Source organism: Nylanderia fulva, unplaced genomic scaffold (assembly GCF_048542155.1).
Source record: "Nylanderia fulva isolate GAGA-0341 unplaced genomic scaffold, ASM4854215v1 Scaffold1563, whole genome shotgun sequence".
In the NCBI taxonomy this organism is placed as follows: Eukaryota; Metazoa; Arthropoda; class Insecta; order Hymenoptera; family Formicidae; genus Nylanderia; species Nylanderia fulva.
In genome coordinates, this window is record NW_028189799.1 from 1,726 (window position 1) to 11,100 (window position 9,375).

At 54.9% G+C, this 9,375-nt stretch overlaps 1 pseudogene; it reads left to right on the forward strand.

The window, feature by feature from the left end:
* Positions 1-3,588: 3,588 nt before the first annotated feature.
* Positions 3,589-8,430, forward strand: LOC146723989 (large subunit ribosomal RNA; annotated as a pseudogene).
* The last annotated feature ends 945 nt before the right edge of the window (positions 8,431-9,375 follow it).

The window sequence follows — 9,375 nt, forward strand, 5'->3', positions numbered from 1 at the left end:
CGAAAAAAGATTTTTTTCGGCACATGTAAAGAGGGATTTTGGGCCTTCTTGCGAGAGTCAACCTTTGGGCCCAGCATTTTAAAAACTGACCCCCTTCTTATTCTTTTAAATCCCTCTGCTCACCGTCTCAATCGCTACCCCCCCTTTCCTCACTTTCCTCACCGTTTTCACAGGGCACATTCAGGGATTCCCAACAGGTTTCCTTATTTTTCCCCTTTATTTCCTCACTTGTCACACTCGACTTGCATCACCCGCTCTAATATTACGCATAAACTCTTCTATTTTTTTTCATTTGTTTTACATTTCTTCCTTTTCCCTTTTTTTAAATCACCTTTTTTAAAAATTTTTGAAATACGCCCCAAGCTTTTTCCACTTCCCCGTAGGCTAAATCCCGCTCGCTCGACGCATACACCTTTTCCAGTTTCCCCGTATTCCCCTTATTTTTGCAAAAAACATTTTTTTCATTTTTCCTCATTTTCCCCCAAAATTTGTCCAGTTTTTTCTCACTCGCATCTTTAAAATTTTTTGGGTTCCCCGTAAACGGGAAATTTACGGAGCCCTCGCCAAAATTTTACTATCATACACGCTATCTCATCACTTCCGCAACGTCTCATTCTCTCCCCTTTTCTTTAATCAAGAACAAAAGTTAGAGGTTCGGGGATCAGAAAAACCCCCCTAGTTCAAACCCAAATAAAACGATGCCAGCTGGGCGACCCGCCAAATTTTCTCCGAGGACCGGCGGGGGTTTCCCGGGAAACCCAAAGTTTTTGGGTTTCCCGGGGGGGATGGTTGCAAAGCGGGAAATTTTTAAAGGAATAAAGGAAAAGGGCACCCCCAGGAGTGGGGGGCCTGCGGCAATTTTGGGGATTTCAACAGGGGAAAAATCCCCGGGCCCCCCCACCGGAAGGTTTGACGATTGATAGTCTTTCTTGTTCGGTGGGGGGGTGGGGGGCAGGGCCGTTTTTTATTTGGGTGGAGCGATTTGTCTGGGAACCCGAAAAAAAACGAGACTTTGGGCCTGCAAAAATAGGCTTTACCTTAGGGTTTATCGCAAAAGGCCCCGGGTTTCGGGGGGGGGTTTTTTTCCTACCCCCCGTACAAAAAATTTTTTCTTAGGGGGACAGGCGGTTTCTACCCGCACGGGGATTGAGAAAATAACAGGTCTTGATCCCCTTAGATTTTTGGGGCCCGCACGCCCCGGAACACTAAAGGGAATCAGCGTGTTTCCCCGGGCCCGAAAGGCCCGGGGGTAACCCGCTAAACCTCCTTCGGTAGGGATTGGGGCTTGAAAGGGTTCCCCATGAACGAGGGGAATTTTCCCCCAGTAAGGCGGGGTCTTTAAGCTCGCGTTTTACGTCCCTCCCCTTTTGGGTACACACCGCCCGTCGCTACTACCGATTGAATGATTTGTGGGTCTTGGGACTGGTGCGGGGGCAATTTTGCGGCTTTGGGCCGGTTCCCGGGGAAAGGGATGACCAAACTTGATCATTTAGAGGAAGTAAAAGTGGCCCTAAAAAAGGGTTTTCCGTAGGGGGAACCTTTGGGGGAAGGATCAAAAAACCGTTCCGGGGTTTGTTTCTGGTCGAGAGCCCTCTTTTTTTGGGAAAGAGACGCGCGTCGCAGCAGTGGGACGAAGGACCGTTTGAAAAGGCGTTTCAGAAAAAAAAAGAAAAAAAAGGATTTGACGGAATTTTTTGGGTTTGTGTTTTGATTAACGCCGGGACGCCGTCGCCCCTTTCTTGCCCGAAGTAGTCGGCAACCCAGAGCAGCGCCCCCGGGGGTTTGTTCGACGACGATCGGAGCGGGGACGTTCGCGATCACGCTGGGTGTGTGCCATTCTCCGGCCACCCACACACAGAGCGTCGTTGGGGTTTGGGAGCGCGATCCGGTGGAAACCTATCCCCGCGCACGCGGGGTTGCAGCACCCACCTTTTCGTCGATGGGGCCCCTCCCCGTTGTCGGGGGGGAAGGGTAAGCGTGCCGAAAACCCAGGGTTTTGCGCCCGGGGTGCCGAGCGAGGGGCCCCCCATATATTTTAAAATTTAATATATAAAAAGGGAGAAGGGATCGAAATATTTCAAACCAACGGAAAACCTGGTCGGCCCCGAGGTTTTTAAAAGAGTTTTCCGCCCCAGCTCTCGGGGGGGCCCGGGGAGCCGCTCGACAAAAAACCCACAACTCATTTTTGGGGCCCGTACCCTTCCCTGGCGGGGGCGGGGGGCCGGGGGCCGGGCCTCGGACGCGCGCTTTACAGGCTGACCCAAGACCCCACCACGATTATTCTCTCTCTCGTCCGGGGGAGAAAAGCCCCCGAGGGTTTAAAAACCCGAGAAGCGGTTTCTTCGCAAAACGAAAAAAATTCGAAGTTACCCTTAACGGGGATATTTGGGCCCCGTGGGTCGATGAAAAAAGCGCTAATTGCGGGGTAAATTTGGAAAACTGCAGGACCAATAAACATCGAATTTCAAAGGGACATGGGGTTTCCCACGGTTTAAAATTTCCCCGGGGAACCAGCCTGGCTGGGGTCGTTTTTTTAAATTTGTTTTGCCCAAAAAAGCGGCAGGGCCCACGACGGCGGGCGATAGAGAATGGGGGCCGCGCCCCTGTGCCCTGTCCCCAACGCTTACAAGGGGCGTTTTGAGCGATCGGGGGACTTTCCCCCGAGGTGCGTGCCCCCCGCCGGGCCGGGGGCGGGGGCAAATCCGGGCGTCGTTGAAATGACAACCAAATTAAAAATTTTAAAAATGAGGAGGAAAAGGGGCGCACAAGCGTGTAAAACGTTGGCGAACGCGCCCCCCCAAAAATTTGCTGCGCAAAAATTAAGGGGGGGGGGTTTTGTGAAACCAAAAGTCGGGTGTGTACGCGAGAGAGGGAGAAAGGGGAAAAAGAAAGAGGGCGGGGAAGGGGGGCAACAAAGGCCCAAAAAAAAAAAGGGTCGGGACGGTGAATGGCACTGTTTTCCTAGAGGGGGCGGGTGCGTCGTTGTCTCCCGAAAGTGGGGGTAGCGTTGTCTCACCGTCTCTCCTCCCCGTACATTACACAGACTGCCCGGATTTGCTCTCGCACTCTTTTCCCGGCCCCAGGTTTGCGTTTGGGGTTTCGCGCGTTTTAGGCCAAAGGCCCCCCCTTGCCCGCACCAAACGGTATTACGGGGAAAATACGGCGGTTTTTCGTCCGGCGGGAGAGATTCTTTAACCTTTTTACCTTTTTACGGAAAAGGGGTTTTTAAATCGCGAGCCGCCCCGGGGTTCCGAGTCCACAAAATTCGTAAGCAAAAAAAAGGGGGACCGGCGAGCGCGCCCGGTACTGGGCGAATCGATTCCGCCCAAATTTTCGTATATAAAAAAGAGAAGGGAGAGCCGAAAATCTAAAACCCCGCCGATATATCGTCTCCTTTCCCACCAACGAGGTGTTGCGGTTAGCCCCCCGGCGATTTCCCCTTCTCGCGTATTTTTTGGGGGTTGCGGGAGCTGCGCTCTTCGTTCGCCCGCTTTTTCCTCTCTCTCCCTTTATTAATTATATTTTTAGGGAGAGAGACCGATGGCGACGTGGAGGAGGAAAAAGGGCTACGAAAAACTCACTATGCGACGACCTCAGAGCGGCGAGATTACCCGCTAAATTTTAAAGCATATTTTTAAGAGGCCCCGAAAAAAAAAAAAAACTAACCGGGAAATTTCCCTTAGTGCGGGGGAGCGAAACGGGAAAAGACCCCAGAAAGAACCCGGGGTTTCCCGCCGCGGGGGAAAATGGGGTTTTGGGAGGTCCCTTTTTTCCCGAGGTGCCCCCGCGCGTCGAAGTCCTTTTTGAAGGGGGCCCCTTCCCCGTGGGGGTGCCGGGCCCGTAGCGCCCGGGTGCGCCCCCTGGGAGGACTCCCCTTAGGGGGGTTGCTTGAGAGGGGGGCAGTCTAAGGGGGTGGTAAAACTCCATCTAAGGTAAATAGGGCCCCTACGGACCGATAGCAAAAAATCCCGTGAGGGAAATTTAAAAAGAAAATTTTGGAAGGGGAGATTTCAAGGAAGTAAAAACCTTTCAGGGGAAAAAATAAGAAAAAAAAGTTTCAAAACGGGGGGGGAATTTCATGCCCGCGGGGTGGCTTCGGTCTTTTGGCGAGGGCCCCCGCGGGGTCTTGCGGCTCGCGGGGCGGGCACGCTCCCGGCCCCGTTTGTCCGGGTCGTCGTCGTGCACTTCCCCCCAAAAGTAGAACGTCGGGGGACCCGTGGGGGGCCGGTTAGGGCCCGGGTGGGGTTTGTTGTCGCGTCGGGGTTAAAACGGCACGCGACCAAAAACCCTCGGTCGCCCGGCCGGCTGCTCGGGGTACGCGCCCAAAGGGATCAGGCCGCAATATTTTACGGTTTCGTCGAGGACCTTTGCAAGGGGCGGCCACGGGGACTTGGAGGTTAAGGACTTCGCGCCGTCCCCCCGGGCCTGGCCCGTGTTTGGGTTTCAGTACGGGACACCCTTTGACGGCCTCGAACGTCTCCCGGGTTGCGGTTTGCCGAAACCCGGGCGGCCCCGTACTGGGTTTGGGTTCTTAGGGCCCCCCCTTGAAAAACGGGGGCCCAAGGGGGCAAATGTACGCGAGTCTTTGGGGTTGTCGCGAGACCTAAAGGCGTAATGAAAGTGAAAGGGCGGCCCCGGGGTTTGACCCCAGGGAGGATGGGCCGCGCGCGATTTCCCGGCCCCGCCTCCCGGGGGGGTTGTTTTCTCGGAGAAAGGCGAACCCAGAGGGGTAAAACCTTTGGGGCCCCAAAGTGGGTTTTAAAAATATGCCTGGTCAGGGGCGAAGTCAGGGGAAACCCATGGAAGGTTTCCGGGAGCCCATTTGACGGGCAAAACGATCGTCGGAACGGGGTTTGGGGCCCAAAAAATTAATGAACCGTCTAGTAAAATGGTTCCCTCCGAAGTTTCCTTCAGGATAGCCCGGGACCGGGCGTTCCCCACGGAAAAGCGGGGCAAAATCTCATCTTTGGTTTTAAAACGAATTATTAGAGGCCTAGAGGCCCAAACGAACCCCAACCCATTCTCAAAATTTTTAAAAGGGGTGAGATCTTGGGGTTTCTTGAAATTTTGAAGCCCCGGCATTTCGGATCGAGTGCCAAGTGGGCCCCTTTTTTGGGATGGGAGAATGGCCCTGTGGGATGAAACCCAAACCCAAAAGTTTAAAGGGGCCAACTCGGGCGCTCCCTGGGACCCCCCCCCCCCCAATTTAAAAAGGCCCTTGGGTTTCTTAAGACAAAAGGACGGTGGCCCTGGAAGTCGGAATCCGCTAAGGAGTGTTTTTAAAAACTCACCTTTCCGAAAACAAATAGCCCTGAAAATTTGGGTGGCGCTGAAGCGTCGAGCCCTTTCTCTGCCCTCGCGGCAAAATGGGGGGCAACCGGAGCGGGGTTAGTCTTCTCTCGGTCGTCACGAAGCCCCCGCCCAGTAGGGGGGTCGCGGGCGGTGAGCGGGAAAAAAGGGGGCTGGGCGCGAGCCTGCCTGGAGCCCCCGTGGTGCGACTTTGGGGGTAGTTTGCAAAAAACTCAAGCGAAGCCCTGGAGGGCTGGGGTGGAGAAGGGTTTTTGTGTGAACAGCCCTTTCAAAACGAGTCCCGGCGATCCTAAGCCCCAGGAAGGGAAAACTTATGTCCAAAGACGGGGGTAAAAATTTCTCGAGTGTCGAGAAATAATAATTTAAAATTTTTATACCGGGAAAAACAAACGCCCGTCGGGCGAAAGGGATTGGGTTCCCATTCCGGAACCCCGGCCCGCGGAACCGCATTTCCAATTTGGGGCCCCGTAAGATGGTTCGTCGGGGTTTTGGGAAACCCCCAAAGGGCCCGGAAAACGCCGTCGGGGGATTCCGGGGGAAAAGTGTCTTTTCCCGTATAAGCGTTTTGGTTCCCTGGAAACCTCTAGAGGGAGGGTAGGGTTTGGAACGCCCAAAAGCCACCCAGTTTCGGCGGGGTTTTCCCCGGGGGTCCCCCTCGGGGCCTTGAAAACCAAAGGGGAGGGGGCCCGTGGAGGTGTCGCGCCCGGGTTTGTACCAAAATTTGCAGCGGTCCCAAATCTTTACCTTGGGCCCTTTTGCCCCTTTGTCGGAATAGAATAAGTAGGTAAGGAGTCGGCAAAAATTTGATCCGTAACTTTAGAAAAAGGATTGGCTCTGGGAGCGGGGGGGGGTGGGGTTTGGGCGGGGAAACGGGTTTTGGATGACGGGGGGCCGGGGGGAGGGGGGAACGGGCGGGTTCTCGCGCCGGTCCCGGGATCCCAGCTTGGTCCCTGCCTTTGGGCCCCCCGGGAATTTTTCCTTGCTGGGGAGGGGTTCCCTGGGGGGTGCGAGCCGTCGTGGCGTCCCCCTTCGGCCGCCCTTTAACGCTCAGTCAGGAAAAAATGGCAAGGACTAGGGGGAAAAACCGAATGTCTAATTAAAACCCAAAACATTGCGAGGCCCTGCGGGGGTTTTTTTGACGCAATGTGATTTTTGCCCAGTGTCTGAATGTAAAAGGAAAAAATTTAAGCAAGCGAGGGGTTAAAAGGGGCCCCCAAAGTCGAAGGATCTGGGGTTTCCTGGCGTACGTAATACGCAGTGTAGGGCGGTAAGGGGGGAAAACCCGGTGTGGATTTCCCCAGTTTTCGGAAGGGGAGTAAAACCCCGATTTTAGCCCCCCCGGGACCCCGGGGGGGGCCTTTCTGGGGGGGTAACCGCCCCACCCGGGCCCCCCGGGGGCGGGCGTAACCATGACTCTTTAAGGGGGCCAAAGCCTCGTCATCTAATTAGTGAAAGCGCAAAGAAGGGAAAAATTTAAAAGTTCCCACGTCCCTATCTTTTAGTCATCCTTCTCTCCCTTTCCAAAAAAAATTCCCCTCAACAGGGTTAGAAGGGTGTCCAGGCCCGGGACAAAAAATGGAAAAGGCCCCCCCCGTGGTTCCCGGGGGCGGGGCGGGCGGGCTGCCGGAAAACCCTTTCCGCCTAAAAAAAGATACCGTGTCCAACGGGTAAGGTGGCCCTAGGAGGTTTAAAACGGGTGGGGAAACAGGAAAAGGGGTCGTCGTCGCGGCAAACGGGCCCAAACTGGTACGGCCCCCAGGGTGTGGATATTTCTACTGCCGTTTTTCGGGGGGGGTTTCTGGGACGGTGGGGGTTTGCCGTGGGGGCGTTTTGCCCGGGGAAAGGGGGAGGCCCGGGAGTCTGTTGCTTTCGTTTGGGAACAGCTTTTTACAAAATGTCCCTATCTAATGTTAGCGAAAAACCCCGGCCCCCCAAAGGGGAACCCGGGTTGGGAAAAAAATTTGGGGGGGGAAAAAAGACCCGGTTTAGCTTTACTCTAGTTGGCACTGTAAGGAGACATGAGAGGTGAAACATAAGTGGGAGATGGTAAATGCCGGTGAAACCATACTTTCATTTGTTTCCCAAATTTTAGGTTTTGGCGGGGCGCTCCCGGGGGGCTTTTCCCCCCCGGCGGTCACGTTGTTTGAGCCAAGCGTTGGGCAGAAATGGGCGTGAGGCCTCGGCGATCGCCCTTAATACCCCGCCCTGACCGGGGTCGGGGACACTGCCCGGCGGGGAGTTTGACTGGGGCGGGGACATCTGTCCCAAAAAAAAAAGAAAGGGGTCCTAAGGCCAGCTCAAACGAGGCCCGGAAACCTCGCGTTTGAAAAAAAAGGGCAAAAAAACTGGCTTTTTTCCAAAGTTTTAGTACGAATAGGGGACTGCGAAACGGCCCCCGATCCTTTTGGCTTGAAAGTTTTTAGCAAGAGGTGTCAGAAAAAATTTCCACAGGGATTAAAATGGTTGTGGCGGGGCCCAAACGTTTATAAACGACCCTCGATTTTGATATTTCGTTGGGCGGTTTCCTATATTTCGAAGCCCGAATTTGCCAAAAGGGCGGATTTTTTCACCCGTAAAAAGGGAAAAGTGAGGGGTGGGTTTAGACCCCTCGTGGGGCAGGTTTGTTTTACCCACTATGACTGTCATTGCCCATAGTAATCCCGCTCCCCGTACGAAAGGAACCGCAAGTTCGGAAATTTGGTTTACCACTTTTTCGGGCGAAACGGCCCGGTTTGGGGGAAATGTACCCTCCGTGGGATTTTGCCTGAACGCCTATTTAAGGCCCCTATCCTCCCCTTTGTCGAAGGTGGGGGAATGATTCTCTAGGAGTCTCGTGAGTCGAAAGGCTGAAAAAAAATTTTTGACACTTTCTAGGCGGCCGGTCCCCGGGCCGGGGTTTTGCACGAGCCCGGTTTTCCGTAAAGGCGCCTCGCCCTCGTCGGGGCTCAACCCCTACGAGGGACGGGTCTAAAAGGTTCCCTCATGGGTTTTTCCCAAATTCGATGTGAGATCGGAAAGTCTGTAGACGGGTTTGGGAACCTTGGGGGGGGTGTTGTACTCGGTTTTGAGCAGTTACCACGCTGCATCTGTTTAGACTCAGCCTGGCTTTGGGGGGTTCGTCTTGTCGGGTTTGACGAGACCCCAAAACCCCTTCGAAGGCGAAAGCAACACGCCGCGGGAAAGGACCCTTTGGGGGAATTTTTGCTCGCCGGCGAAAAACAACACGCCCCGAACGGACTTGGATTTAATTTTCGCTCGCCCCGGGGAAAGCAACACGCCGCGAACGGGGTTGGAAAAAATTTTTCCCCCGCCCGGGGGGAAAGGGAACACGCCGCGAGCGAAATTTTGGGGAAAAAAACTCGCTCGCCCCGGGGAAAGCAACAAGCCCCGAGCGAAAATTGGGAAAAAACGGTTTTTGCGGCCGGGAGGGTCGCCCCCCAACAAAAAACAAAACGCCGCGATCGGGTTGGGGTACGTGCGGCGCGTTTTCCGCCGGAGGGGGTCCCCCCGCCAACCGGGAAAGGGAAAAACGCGCGATCGGGCCCTTTGGGAAAAATTTTCGCTCGCCCGGCCCAAAGCAACACGCCGCGAACGGGGTTAAAGAATTTCTCGGCCCCCGGCGAAGGGAAAAAACGCCCCGAACGGACTTTAATGGGAAATTTTTCGTCGCCCGGGATAGCAACAAGCCGCCCAAAAGGGCTTGGAAGAATTTTTCGTCGCCCGGGCGAAAACAAAAACGCCGCGAGCGAATTGGAAAAATTTGTCGTCGCCCGGCGAAAAACAAAAGCCAGAGCGAAAAAGGAAAAAAACGGCTTGTGCCCCCCGGAAAGGTTGTCGCCCGCCAAAAACGAAAGCAAAAACGCCGCGAATTTGGGCTTGGGGGGGGGGCGGGTTTCCCCGGAGGGGTCGCCCGCCAACGAAGGGAAAAACGCCGCGATCGGCTTGGGTTACGAGCGGCGCGTGCCGCCGGAAAGGGGTCCCCCCTCCAACGAAAGCAACACGCTCGATCTATTTGGGTTTGGGCCGCGCGTCCGGGGGAGGGTGTGCGCCCGCTAATTTAAGGCA